We start from the raw sequence: 15635 nt of genomic DNA, 5'->3' as shown, positions 1-15635 counted from the left end.
CCAATTCATATCCCTTTAATTTCTTTGGTTGTCTAATTGCTCTGGCTAGAGTCTCAAGGACGATGTTGAATAGAAGTGGTGAAAGAGGGCATCCCTGCCTTGTTCCAGTTTTTAGGGGGAACACTTTCAGTTTTTCACCATTTAGAATGATATTGGCCATGGGCTTAGTGTAGATTGCCTTTATAATGTTAAGGAATGTTCCCACTACCCCAATTTTTTCTAGTGTTTTGAGCATGAAGGGATGCTGTATTTTATCGAATGCTTTTTCTGCATCTATTGAAATAATCATGTGATTCTTAACTTTAAGTCTGTTGATATGGTGAATGACATTTATTGATTTCCGAATGTTGAACCAACCTGCATCCCTGGGATAAAACCCACTTGATCGTGGTGCACTATCTTTTAATATATTTTGTATGCGATTTGCTAAAATTTTGTTGAGAATTTTTGCGTCAATGTTCATTAAGGATATTGGTCTGAAATTTTCTTTCCTTGATGTGTCTCTGTCTGGTTTAGGTATCAGGGTGTTATTGGCTTCATAGAACGAATTTGGGAGGGTTCCCTCCTCTTCTATTTCATGGAATACTTTGAGGAGTATTAGAATGAGCTCTTCTTTAAAGGTTTTGTAGAACTCTGCTGAGAACCCATCTGGTCCCGGACTTTTCTTTGTTGGTAGGCTTTTGATGACCTCTTCTATTTATTGCTTGAAATTGATTTATTTAAGTTGTGTATGTCCTCCTCGTTCAGTTTAGGTAATTCATATGTCTCTAGAAATTTGTTGTTGTCTTCGAGGTTTTCTGTTTGTTGGAGTATAGATTTTCAAAATAGCTTCTAATTATGTTTGTATTTCACTCGTGTCTATTGTGATGTTTCCTTGTTCATTCCGAATTTTAGTAATTTGAGTTTTCTCCCTCTTTCTCTTGTTAGTGTGGCTAAGGGTTTATCAATTTTGTTTATTTTTTCAAAGAACCAACTATTTATTTTGTTAATTTTTCCAATTGTTTCTTTTGTTTCAATTTCGTTGATTTCAGCTCTGATTTTAACTATTTCCTGTCTTCTACTACTTTTGGTATTGGTCTGCTCTTCTTTTTCTAGGGCTTTGAGCTGTAGTGTTAAGTTGTTTATTTGTTGATTTCTACTTCTTTTGTTGAATGCGCCCCATGAAATAAATCTTCCTCTAAGTACTGCTTTCATAGTGTCCCAGAGATTTTGATATGATGTGTCTTTGTTCTTGTTTACTTCTAAGAATTTTTTTTATTTCCCTCCTGATGTCTTCTGTTATCCATTCATCATATAATAGTGTATTATTTAATCTCCAGGTATTGGAGAAGTTTCTGTTTTTTATTCTGTCATTTATTTCTAATTTCAATCCATTATGATCTGATAAGAGTACAAGGTAGTATCTCCATCTTCTTGTATTTGCTAACAGTGGCTTTGTGGCATAAGATATGGTCTATTTTAGAGAAGGATCCATGTGCTGCTGAGAAGAAGGTGTATTCATTCTTTGTTGGATGGTATATTCCATATATGTCAGTTAAGTCTAAATTGTTGATAATGTTATTGAGATCTATGGTTTCTTTATTCAATTTTTGTTTGGACGATCTATCCAGTGGTGAGAGAGGTGTGTTAAAATCGCCTAGTATTATTGTGTTGTGTCTATTTGATTTCTGGAATTGAGAAGGATTTGTTTGACGTATGTGGATGAGTCAATGTTCGGGGCATAGATATTTATGATTGTTATGTCTTGCTGATTATGCTTCCCTGAAGCAGCATGTAATGTCCTTCTTTATCCCTTCTGACTAGTTTTGGCTTGAAGTCCACATTATCTGAAATGAGGATGGATACTCCAGCTTTTTTGCTGTGTCCATGTGCATGGTATGTTTTTTCCCATCCTTTCACCTTTAGTCTATGGGTATCTCTTTCTATGAGATGAGTCTCTTGCAGGCAGCATATTGTTGGATTTTTCTTTTTAATCCAATCTTCCAGTCTATGTCTTTTGATTGATGAGTTCAGGCCATTAACATTCAGGGTTATTATTGAGATATGATTTGTATTCCCGGTCCTTTGGTTCATTTTTAAAATTTTATTTATTTATTTATTTTTTTGACACAACTTGGTTCCTCCTTTATTTGACAGTTCCTTTAGGATAATTCCTCCCTTTGCTGATTTGCTTCTTTGTTTTTCATCTCTTCCTCATGGAATATTTTGCTGAGAATGTTCTGTAATGCTGGCTTTCTTTTTGTAAATTCCTTTAGCTTTTGTTTATCATGGAAGGCTCTTATTTCGTCATCAAATTTGAAGGTAAGTTTTGCTGGGTATAAGATTCTTGGTTGGCATCCATTTTCTTTCAGGGCTTGGTAAATGTTGTTCCAGGCCCTTCTAGCTTTTAGGGTCTGGATTGAAAAATCAGCTGATATTCTTATTGGTTTCCCTCTGCATGTAATTTGATTCTTTTCTCTTGCAGCCTTTAAAATTCTGTCTTTATTTTGTATGTTAGGTATTTTCATAATAATGTGCCTTGGTGTGGGTCTGTTGTAAATTTGTGTATTTGGAATCTTATAAGCCTCTTGTACTTGGTTTTCCATTTCATTCTTCAGATTTGGGGAATTTTCTGATATTATTTCATTGAATAGATTGTTCATTCCTTTGGTTTGTTTCTCTAAGCCTTCCTCAATTCCAATAATTCTTAAATTTTGCCTTTCATGATATCCCATAATTCTTGTAGATTCTGTTCATGATTTCTTACCATCTTCTCTGTTTGGCCAACTTTGTTTTCAAGATTAAATATTTTGTCTTCAATGTCTGAGGTTCTGTCTTCCAGGTGTTCTATCCTATTGGTTATGCTTTCTATGGAGTTTTTAACTTGGTTTATAGTTTCCTTCATTTCAAGGATTTCAGTTTGTTTTTTTTTTTCAGTATCTCTAACTCTTTATTGAAATGATCTCTTGCTTCCCGTATTTGGTCTTTTAACTGTTGATTGGTATGATCATTTAATGCCTGCATTTGCTCTTTCATCTTCTCCTTCAATGCCTGCATTTGCTCTTTCATCTCCTCATTTGCTTCTCTGATTGTTTTAATTATGTACATTCTGAACTCCTTTCTGACATTTCTACTGCTGTGCTGTTGTTGGGTTTTATTGATGTAGTATCTAGGTTTCTTTGGGACATTTTCTTCCCTTGTTTTGTCATATTGGTCAGCTGTCAGTGGGACCCTGAGATATTGCAGATTTCCTCTATTGGCTTATAGTGTCCCTGTAGATTTCCAGTGTATCACCTCCAGCCTTCAGTAGCCTGAAGTCTTGGAGGAACTTGATAATACAGTGCTTCCGAAGAAGCTGTCCCTAGCCCCTCTAGGGCTAGGAGCTGGCTCTGTGCGGAAAGGCTCTCACTGGGGGCCTGCACCGTGCAGCTGGCCGTGTGGGAGGAACCCACCGCCGGACTGTGGAAGGCTTCCTGGGGAAGACTCTAGCTGCCCTGCCCTGCTCTGATAAGCCACCCCTATCTGTGCCTGCCACCCAGGCCAAGTTTCACCCAGTGGGGGAGACTCACCCCGTGACTCTATTTTTGTCCAAGTTTCTCAATGCCTCCCCTTCTTGAGTCCTGGGTTCTGGAGCGACTGGAGATGCAGCCACCCTCTAGTCTGCCATCTTAGATCACCCCCATGGAAAGAGCCTGCGGTCGGAGTGGGCAGAGCCGCCTGGAGAAGTCTCTGGCTGCCCTGCCCTGATCCCAGAGGCTGCTTGCAGATAGAAGCTCTCCATTGGCTCGGGACTTGTGGCTGGCTCTATGTAGAAAGGCTCTCATTGGGCGGTCTGCTCCGAGAAGCTAGCCTTGAAAGGCGCCTCCCATCGCAGGGGGCCGGGCTGCTTGGGGAAGTCTCTGGCTGCCCTGTCCTTTTCCCTGAAGCCGCTTGTGGGCCAGAGCACGCTGCACTGGCTCCGGGACTTGGAGCTTGTTCTGATCAGAAAGGCTCTCACTAGGGGGCCTCTTCCGAGAAGCTGGAGAAGCTGGCTGTGTGGGAGGGGCCCACTGCCAGAGTGCGCAGGGCTGCCTGTGGAAGACTCTAGCTGCCCTGTCCTGCTCCAATAAGCCACCTCTACCTGGGCCTGCCACCCGGGCCGAGCTTTACCCAGTGGGCAGACTCACCCGTGACTCTATTTTAGTCCGAGTCTCTCAATGCCTCCCCTTCTTAACTCCTGGGTTCTGGAGCGACTGGAGATGCAGTCACCCTCTAGTCCGTCATCTTGGATCCCACTAATAGTTTTTAATCACCAGTCAACATTAACTTTTATCAGTCCTTATACTTCATTTTTAGAAGATCATATGATTTTATTTTTCAGAAGGTCATATGATAATATTGTTGATATTGCAAGTCACACTGATTTATTTTTTTCTCCCCAACTTTTTTATTTTGAAAATTCATGATGAATTTCAAGTTTCATTGAACACCACTTTCACTTGAAAGAACAGCCATGGGACAAACTGCAAAGATTCAGATTTAGGTAGTTGGCAGACATTTTCTCAAAATAAGTGAAGTGAACATGTTAATGCTACTTATTAACAAGTATATAATAGGCAGCATATTTTACCTTTAACACAAAATTAGCACTTTGGATAACTTTGTTTCATCAGCTTGCTATTTTCTCAAAACTTAAAGACTTATCTGATGAGATTGGTGATAATATCAATGAATATGTTTAATATTGCTAGACCCTGAATGTTTTATCTCCCCCACCCCTGCCAAATTTCATATGTTGAAATCCTTATTCCTCTGTTGATGGTATTAAGAGATGGCACGTTCTAGCAGGTGATTAGGGTATGGGGGCAGATCCCTGGTGATTGGGACTAGTGCCCTTGCAAAGAAGGCTCAGACAGCAAACTAGCCTCCACCACGTGAGGACACAGCTAAAAAGTCTCATCTGAGAGACAGCAGGCCCTCACCAGACACAAATCCAATACTTTGATCTTGGACTCCCTGCTTCCAGAACTGTGAGAAATAAATTTTTGTTGTTTTTAAGCTAGCCAACTTATGGTATTTAGTTATAGCAACCTAAACAGACAAGACTGAAAAATGAAATAAAATAGAGTTTCAACCCTTAGGATACCTGCATAACTCAGTGGACTTAGCATTTTTCAAATGACCAACGTGTGATATTACAAAATCATACATTAGTAAAAGACTCATTCAAAAAGTATAAGGCAGACCAATGGATTTTAATGTAACAATAGAACATTTTACTGATATCATTTCAGATTCCACATTATAAATAAACTTCAAGAAACTGCCACTTGTCAAAATTTGGCATAAATTTAAGAAGAATATCCAGAGTTATCTCCCTGTTTCTACTACATATTTATGTAAAACTGGATTTTCTTCATCTACTTTAAAATGACATGTCACAATGGAGTGAAAGCAAAAATAGAGCATTCAGTTGATTTCAATGAAGCTAGATAAATAAATTTGCAAAAAATATAATACAAATAATGCAATTTTTCCACTGTTTTGGAAAATACGGTTACTTTTATAAAATCATTATGCTAACATGAAGTGGGAATATTATTGTTATTTTTAAATGAATTAACATATTCTATTTTTTTCACATTCAAATTGTTAAATATCAATGTATAGTGAAGTCATAACCACAAAAAGGTCTTTAGAGCCCTCAGTAATTTTAAGAGTATATGTGGGATCTGAGACCAAAAGTCTGAGAACTAAGCTCCATTGTCTTCTTCCCATGACAATGTAAGAACCTTAAAATAAAGTATTACCCTTCCTAAATTAAAGCCTTTTTAAAAACAATTTAAGTTCCAAAATCTCCTCTTTGTTTTTGTCTTTATGAGTCTTCACTGTGATATGTTTAGATGTGGTTTTATCTTTATTTATTTTGTCAGGGAGTCAGTGAGCTTTTTAAATTCTTGGACCCTCAGAAATTCTGGAAAATTGTCTGTCACTGTCCTCTATCTATTGTATCTCTCCTCTTCTTCTGAGAGTTCAAATTGAAATCTCATTGTATTCTCTGTTTCCTACCTTTTTTTAAAATCCCATGTTCCTTGCTTTTACCTTCTACTCTATTAATTCTTTCTTTAACTTTATCTAGTTTGTTGTAAATTTGTTTATTGAATTCTACATTTCATGTACACTTACCAGTTCTATAACTTCTAAGTATCTTTTTTACACATATGTTCAATTGCTTTTTATAATTTTTATTTCCCTGCTATAATATTCATTTGAATTTTATCACCTTCAACATGGTGAACAGTTATTTTAGTCTATTCTGTAATCCTATATGTGGCACTCTCCTGAGACTGCTTTGGTTGCTTTTTCCCAATTATTTTTTTTCTCATTTGTCTAATATTTTTGTGCATCAGGCATTGTACTTGAAAAATTATTTGTAGCAAAACTTTATGCCTGGGACAACATTATGTTCCTACTGAGCAGATTTTTCTTCACTTGTGACAGTTGTCTAAAGTCATTAGAAGTCCAGAACCATGTAATATGATTTCTAAAACAGGTTTTCAAAGACAACAAGAAATGTATAATGAAGTGGCAAAGTTTGTAAGACTTGTTTATTTCCAGTTCAGTCTTAATTTTAGAACACATCTTACAATTCCAGGAATCCTAGTACAAAGTGGATGTTTATTTACCCTTCTTGGATTCTAGATTCTGTCTAGATTTCTGTCTCTTGGACTGTAGATTCTAATTCCTGTGTTCCCACTAAGATATTCATACTTCCTCTCCTTTCCATATATACATTTTGCCACCATTTTCTTCTACTTTCAGTTTTAAATTCATATTTGCTAGTGCCCATGACTATATGTAAGATTCAAACTTTGAGTACAGGAATTGCCATAATCTTCAGACCTAGATCAAGCTGGGTAGCTTTATTCCTGTTTCTGTGCTCCTGAGCACTATTGGAAAAAATACATATCACAGGAGGTTCATCACACTTCTATAACTTCTAAGTCCCAGCTGAGACATTGCTTACAGTCCTTTTTATTCTTAACACCCTTACTCAAAATATTCTTTCTCAAAAGCTCATCCTTCCAAAGCCTGTTAACCTTGCTTCTAAATACACCCTTTCTCAATATTTAATCCTTACTTGCTTTATAGGAATATAAGGGAATCAGGAGTAAAATCTAATAGCAGTCATCTCTTGTAAAATCATCTATTTCTCCTCACTTTTCTAGTTGTTTTTATTTTCCTGTCTTATCAAAAGAAGCAAGTCTTCCTTTTTAAAGGTTATCTATCCAACTATGATCTTAAATTATCAAGTCTTATCTACCATGTTCTTATCCCACTGGTGTACTCTATAAATCACTACATCTCTACAGGCCCCTTTGACTCAAATTCCAAACCCAAAAATGTATCTTCCAACTAAAAACAAAACAAAATGAACCAAAGATTCAGATCTAATGAATGTCCATGAATGCATAAGTTACCACTAGTTTCATATGCTGAAGGAATGGAACATGACAGTTAAGAGAATTTATAAAATAACGTGATTCTTCTCATTTCCAAAGGAAATTCTAGCCAGAACATAAAATGAAACTCTAGTGACATATAAACAACAATGATCTTGTGGGAAATAAAAGTTCTTAGACTTAGTGATACATGTTAGTTTCCAATATCTTCTCCTTTTGCTCTTCAGAATGTCTGAGTGATAAGCACTGATTCTACATGTAGCAGCTGCTCACCAATTTTGTTGTATTTGAGGTATAATTAGAAGGATTTCCTACCCAAGCATCTTCCCCATATAGGGATGCACATTTACCTTTTTTACTTTTCTATCCCTTTGATAACATAGTATGGTTTCCTCATTTCATTGCAATTCCTCTAGGAAACTGTTCCTGAAACCCAAATGCCCATAGGAATTATGTGGAACTTTTAAGGAAAACACTAATGGGCAGGTGCCAACCACAACATTTGTCTATGTCATTTTGCCTGAGATGGATTCCAGCCATTATCATTTATAAAGGATCTCCTGATCATTATACTGTGCAGCCAGTTGAGAACCATGTCCCTAGTTGAATGACATGTTATGACACTAATACCATAGCAAAGCATCAGTTTTCTTACTTTCTTTACATAATGTACTTGGATCATACGTTAGCAGCAGTTTCTGAGTTTTCTTCCTGAAAGAAGAGAAAAATAATACAGAGATAAGCTGGCCACTAAGCTACCCAACTTTTAATATGTCCTGATTGTGACAGTAGAATATCAGGTGCTTCTGTTATTCAAGGCAATAGGAGAAAATTTCTTTCTGGTTTGAGAAGCCTTGTTTATGCCTCTCAGTCTGGAGGAAGCAAGCTGTTTGCCTTTGGCACACCTCCATGATTACACAGATCCATTCCCTCAAGGAACTTCCAAATAAAGGGAGCATATCAACTATGGCAACTGAGAAACATAGTTTTATGTTTCCTGTTGTAGAATTATTTCTTGGCATTAACATTTTTATGCACCCCCATATTAAGTTTTATGCTTTGGATATAATGCCACCAGGTAGAAACCAAGGTAAATGCCATATCCCAAATCCATAGGGAGTCGGAGCCAAACAGTGGGTTATCAAATCTGTATTTTTATATGCTGTTTCTTGTACTGTGTGATTTATACACACTGTTTTTGAAAGCTGTATTAACTGGAAGATGCTGGTTTGTGGAGGGGCAAAGAAGTACATTTATAGGCTGGCTTGGCTGAACTGTGTTGATTTCTCTCTAGAACAGTCTTCACAATTCTTTGCTCACAGTTAGAGGTCTGCTGAAAGTGACTCAGTGTAGATGAAAACAGCTTGCTTAATCATTCCTGAAACACGGGAAAAATTAAAATACATTTTTTTCTTTGTTAAGCAATAAAAACAATGCCAGATTGTTAATGCCTCTTTTGTACCTTTCACTTGAAAGACCTCAAAAGAACATCAAGGAGAATAAAGGCAAAATCTATTCCCCAATGGCATCATTATACATGTTGAAGCCTCTAAAACTAAAACTCTGAAGACATTCAGGAAGAGTCGAGGAATAAATGACAGCAAACTGAAGAGTGTCTCTGGAGCTTTGTTCAACCTGCTTTGTTCGAATTCATTCAAATTGGATGATGAAAAGTAAAGATCTCATTTGTTCCAACATTAAAGTAGTAAATTAGTGAGTGGCGAGCTGCTAATTGTCCTGTAAGGCATTAAGGTGCCATGAGTGCCCCATCTCCCGTTTTTTAAATTGCATTCTTACGGTTGAAATGAAAGCAACCATTAGAGTTGTGTAAAACAATGTTTTTAATAATTTAGGCTGGTTCGATTCAAACATGATTCTTGTTCTGAAATATTTATTGAAGCTCCTGTTTTTATTTGAGATGAGCAAGTTTCATTTTAGATTTCAAGACATCAAATGGAAATTCATTTTCAGTATGGGGCTAAAGTAGAGGAAAGATTAGAGCTATCCAGCATTGACTTCCACCCTGGCTATTTCTGCTTTTTATGAGGGTATAGAATTAGCAGGTTTGGTTAAATTTTGCTTAGATTTGGGTGACCTTTTCTAATCCTGACTGTTTCATAATTTAATGTCTTGACCTTCATTTTCCATAGAGCCACCTTAATGATAAATGCAGAGATTTAATAACTAGAACTAGTTGACAGGTGACCTTTTACACGTGGCCATTCTTTTTTTGCTGGGGAAACCACACTGTTTTGTAGGTTTATTCCACAGATTTTAAATTGTCTATTCTGTTGTCTATAAGCTTATTCAGAGAGGAAAAAAGTAAAGGTTAAATATTTCATTCTTCTTAATGATTAAAATGTAAACTGTTTGACAATTGTCCCAATATTTCATTCAAAAAGGATAGGGCAATTGTCAGCTTCATACCCCAGGAAGAGACAGGAGCATTTTCCCAGGTTTGTTGGTGAGGAGCAGGATGAAGAGTGAGCTATCCCTTCAGCTGAATCAAGATGTATCATTTTGTACCCACATGTGTGTGCAAATTTAGAACAGGGAAAGAAAAGAGTTACTTAACTATATGTGTACCAAATTGAAGAAAGTGATTGAGAGGTGAAACTTGCCAATTAGAGTGAATGATCTGTTAGTTTGAACCCTGATCTCTTCTTTACTTCTTCTTCTTTTTTTTTTTTTTTTTAATCAGGCAAGGATACATTGTGAATATTATGGTAAATTTATTTCTGTCTGGAGTCTACATGCAAATATTGTTTAAACACAAGGAAATAAAGCTGACTGATTATAAAAATTCCATGGACTGTTACAAAAAGGATCTATATATTTATACCTTTCCTCCCACCCATGGTATCAGGAACATAAGACTTTCATAGGGTATCACTTCCCTAGTGCATACATTCTTAAGCATTTTAAAAAAATAGAATTTATTTTTATACCCAAGACTCATAATAAAATAAAAATTAAAATATGCATGGTGCAGAATAATCTGTAGTGTGAGCAGATGATCCCAGTGACCCTGTTCCTCATAAGTATAGAGTAGAAAGCAATTAGCTCATGAGTTAGAGGAACGGTTGAGAATCTCCAACTACCATGAATTCCTAAGGACTTGAAATAGGCAGCGAGGGTGTCTAAAGAGAACACCTCAGGGAGGTTTTTGAGCAAGGAGAGGCATTTGCTTTAACCATGGGGACCAGCCTCAAAAACATCATCTGCCAAGATCTGTTGTTCCCCTCAGACATTGATGGTAATCATTTATTGCTTGAGAATGAAAAACAACTCACTGCTGTTGTGAAAGAAACATTTTGAAAAGCAAATTGAGTAAGCAGATGTGAAGGACCATTTTAAAACTAATAAAATTGGTCATGATTAGTTTATCTCAGACTGAAATTTCAGCCATATTAGAAACTGAAAATATTGAGGAAAAAAATACTCACATAATTTCTTATACCATGCTAGTATTATTGCCAGAAAAGAGAGGTTGTTTTGCTTATGAACAAACCCTAGCCTGCCTGCGGAGTTGTTCATCAGCAGAGGGACTTTGTTCTGTTCTGGTGAAATCCTTGGCTAGCAGCATGTTTAAAAGAATTAATTTATAATTTATTATAAGTAGTTTTAAGTGATACTGGCTAATATTTCAGGTGCTTTCATACATGTATATTAAGCATAAGGCTAATTGGACTGAGGTATAGTTCAGTGGTAGAGCAATCACCTAGCACATGCAAGACCTGGTTCCATTCCCAGCTTTGCAAAAAGAAAGAATATCGTAAATTAATAATAGCTATATCTTTAATATCCCCCGCTTCTTAACGCTGCTGCAAATTCATGTCATAAATGATAACACATACTATCATATTTTTCATATGAAAGATCTAGTGTCCACAGGATGTCATATTTACCTTAATTTCTCTAACTCTATAATGGGAAATAAAAAATAAAAACAAACTAACTTAAAAAATCTATTTTTGAAAATTAAGTGGGATGATATAATAAAATGCTGAGAAGAATGACTATCCCATAATAAGCACTCAATCACATGTATATCAATAAATATGATACACTATACTTTTATGTCTGTCTCATACCATTTCTTCTCTTCCTTCCTTACCCTCCTCCTGTGCTCCAACCAACAATCAAGAAGTTCTTCCCCCATACCCGTTCCCCTCCCTTCGCTTATTACCTCATGTACATATATATGACTGCATGACCAATGTAATCCTACAATATGTATAATCAGAAAAATGAGAAATTACACTCCATTTATGTATGATCTATCAAAATGTATAAATGTGTTTGTTCTACTGTCATACACAACAAATTAGAACAAATAAAAAAATTTAAAAATAAGTAAATAAAGAAGTTCTCTTTTCTTGTAATAAGGCAAAATGTCAGTTTTCATTTTACAGGGAAATGCCTTGTTTTTCAAGGCAATTCCTTAGGCCTTTAAAACAGCACAGGGGTTAACCCTAGTTGGTGACAGAATGTCTCCCTCACATCTCAGAGCTGTTCACTGAGATTAAATTTTACCTTGATTAGAATTTTAAAATTATTTTACCCTTCATAGAGCCTTGTGCACAATAAGAAGTAGATAAAAATTATTTGATTATTCAATAGATGTCACCAATTTTTCAACTCTTCCCAAAGTGTTTGTAACCAATATGTTAGTATCCAGTTAGTATACTTTCACCAAGGAAGAAAATATCTAAAACAAATATAGTGCTGTTACCATTTAAAAGATCAGTATTCTAGATCTAAAATAAAGTGAAGTGTTGACATTTTTGGACTTCCTTTACCAGGGATATAGTTCCTCAGACAGGATTCATTGAATATTTGTGGTGCTCTTGGTTTATAGACACAGTTCAAGCCCAACCAAAGTATCTTGAATGACATTTTGAGTGTACAAGAGACAAGATAAAAGTGACAAGTTTTTTTTTTTTTAATGAAAATAAACAAGAATAGGAATAATTCAGTTGAAAAGGAGAGTTCAAAGTTAAGGTGAAGCTTGATAAATTGGAACCAGATAAATCTTAAAGGTCTGAGAAAATTCATGTCCTCAATCTGGGGAGATGCAGGGGGGAGGGAGGGAGAGAGAGAGAGAGAGAGAAGAGAAGAGAAGAGAAACTTACTGAGGCAGAACTGAGCTAGTAGAAACATATGGAATAAACTTTCTAGTAAGGCCCCCAAATTAAATAATATGAGTGAGTTCAAGAAATAGCAGTACATTTCACAAAGAAAGTTGAGATCAAAAGATGAAACAATAAAGCTGATAAAAGAAATAGATAACTATATAATGTAGCTCTTGGGTCAGACCATCCATTCGTACCAGGTATTTCTTTTTATCATAGGTTACTGTACTTTGAAGGTGCCTTCAAATTTATAAATATATCCATTTGTGTGCTCTTTGTGAGGCCTAAAGCTTCTGATTATGATTAGGGAGGTTTTGTTTATGGGGCCCTGCACTCTTACCATGCTTTAAAAATGGTTCCTGCAACCAAGTGGTAAATAAAGCAGTTATCATATTCAGTCATGTCTCCTGGTACCTCATGCAGGAAGTCAGATGACTAGGCAGGACTATGACCAAATACACACATGTGAGTCTCGTAAGACTCTAGCCATGGTGACCATGTGGTCCAGTGAATAGTAAAAAAGATGGGCACAATTTAAAGATCATCATCAACCCCCTAAGTCATTGCATTTATGGTGTTCTTCCCAATTACATATTTATCACATAAACAAGAAACTGTTCCCAGTATTTGCCCTCAAGTTGTTAGTCAGCTGCTGACCTCATAATCTGCACAGCTGTGGTATCCCAATATGTTGTCATGGAACAGATTGTGATGTCTTAATTGATCACTTTCAGAGGTTGCAATTGTCAAGTGAGACCAGTATGCTGATTCTTATTAGTTAAATTAAGCCTTGTTACGGCAGAACTGGCTAATTCACTCTAATGACTGGGAAATCCAACACAAATTGCTGCATTTTATAGAACACATCCAAGGCTTTTTCTTTCTCCTTTTTGATTTTTTAAAAAATTTTGTGGAGTCTCTACTCCAAACATGTTTTTATTATACAATGAAGGTACTTGTTGGAATAGTAAGTGGAACATAACCTCCCTACACCATATGCATCTTGGTGATAAGTTGGAGTGTGCCATATGACACACAGAGTTTAAATTAGACATTGATTTGCGTGACTCTGAGTGAGCTTGGGGGACTTGGTTATGTGTGATGAGTGTCAGGCCCTGCCACAAATTGCCTGACCAGAATATTGTGTTCTTCCTTGATGTCCCCCAAAACCTAGGCTCCTAAATGAATGAAGGAAAGTACTAGATCAACTCCTGGTCCTAAGAGGCATGTTCTTGGGCCTCCGTCTGGCCATTAGTGAAGTCTTCACTATGGCCCCAACCTATAAAACCCCACTTCCAAGTCCTAATATACTCACCCACTCTGAATGGCCTATTCTGACCTAGTGCTTGGACTGCCAGCGTCTTATAGCAGCAGAGGCACCAGGCAGCCCCTTTTGTAGCAGAGTCTTAAGACGCCTCATAAAGGGACGTTTGTGGGTTCTGCAAGTCATGTTTTTTGAAATTCTTCTTTTTGACAAATCAACAGATGTCTTTGTCAGTCTAGTATATTTTTTAGGGACACAATAAAACTAAATTAAAGAAGCAAGTCTAAATTAACATGTTAGGATCCAAAATACAGAAGGAAGCACAGGGATGTTTATCAAAGCATTTTTTATAGTAGGATAAAATTAGATAATAGCTAAATACCCAGCAGTATTAAATGAATTAAATGAAACACTGGTGCTGCCAAAAAGGATAAATGATATTTCTCAACCTATCTAAGGTAATAGAAAGAGGAAAATATAAGAAATATTTGTGGTGGTTGTCAAGTTATAAAACTTTGGGAAGTTTTTATTCTTTCGTCTATTCCTTTTTAATTTTTCAAATTTTCTACAATGAGCCCATATTACTTTAATAATCTGGTCAGGAAAGTTTTTGAAAGCAGTGTAAGTAGTTTTGTGATAGTACTTGCAACAGACTGTGGCAGGTGTCTCAGATTTTTACTGAGCTGGGGAAGAGGCCCTCACTTTTCTTTCTAGTCCTCTTCCTGAAGCCTTCCCTTCCCCTTCGCAGTTAAAGGTGGCTTCGGGCCTCCAGTTGCTTAGGCTAATCCCTAAAGTTGTTCTTTTTTTTTTTTTCCTTTAGGGAACTGACTTGGCTTCTTCTTCTTTTTTTTTTTTTTTTATTGTATACAAATGGGATACATGTTGTTTCTCTATTTGTACATGGAGTCAAGGCATACCATTTGTGTAATCATACGTTTACATAGGGCAATGATGTTTGATTCATTATTTTTTTTCCTTCCCCCTCCCCTCCCACCCCTCTTTTCCCTTTATACAGTCCTTCTTTTCTTCATTCTTACCAAATAAATGACAGAATAAAAAACAGAAACTTCTCCAATACCTGGAGATTAAATAATACACTATTATATGATGAATGGATAACAGAAGACATGAGGGAAATAAAAAAATTCTTAGAAGTAAACGAGAACAAAGACACATCATATCAAAATCTCTGGGACACTATGAAAGCAGTACTTAGAGGAAGATTTATTTCATGGGGCGCATTCAACAAAAGAAGTAGAAATCAACAAATAAACGACTTAACACTATAGCTCAAAGGCCTAGAAAAAGAAGAGCAGACCAACACCAAAAGTAGTAGAAGACAGGAAATAGTTAAAATCAGAGCCGAAATCAACAAAATTGAAACAAAAGAAACAATTGGAAAAATTAACAAAATAAATAGTTGGTTCTTTGAAAAAATAAACAAAATTGATAAACCCGTAGCCACATTAACAAAGAGAAAGAGGGAGAAAACTCAGATTACTAAAATTCGGAATGAACAAGGAAACATCACAACAGACACAAGTGAAATACAAAACATAATTAGAAGCTATTCTGACTTGGCTTCTTGAAGCCTTAACCTCATCTCATGTAAAATGCGGATAATAATAGTATCAACCTCATAAGGCTAGTATCATAATCTTAAGAGAGGATATTAATATATGTAAATAAATACAATGAGTGAATTGTAGTTTTGTTCTGATAAATGGATTAGTTTTCTTACTATTCATATCTATGCATATGAAACCATCAATAGGACAAAAAAAGAAAAAAGTGTGAAATGTCACACATTATCTT

General features: G+C 36.1%; 1 protein-coding gene across 3 annotated transcripts in view; it reads left to right on the top strand.

The window, feature by feature from the left end:
• The window catches only part of St6galnac3 (ST6 N-acetylgalactosaminide alpha-2,6-sialyltransferase 3), a 526703-nt gene that overhangs the window by 314996 nt on the left and 196072 nt on the right, over window positions 1-15635 (top strand). The window lies entirely within an intron of this gene.

The sequence above is a fragment of the Sciurus carolinensis genome, chromosome 1, assembly GCF_902686445.1.
Source record: "Sciurus carolinensis chromosome 1, mSciCar1.2, whole genome shotgun sequence".
NCBI lineage: Eukaryota > Metazoa > Chordata > Mammalia > Rodentia > Sciuridae > Sciurus > Sciurus carolinensis.
This window is presented reverse-complemented; position numbering and strand designations above follow the sequence as displayed.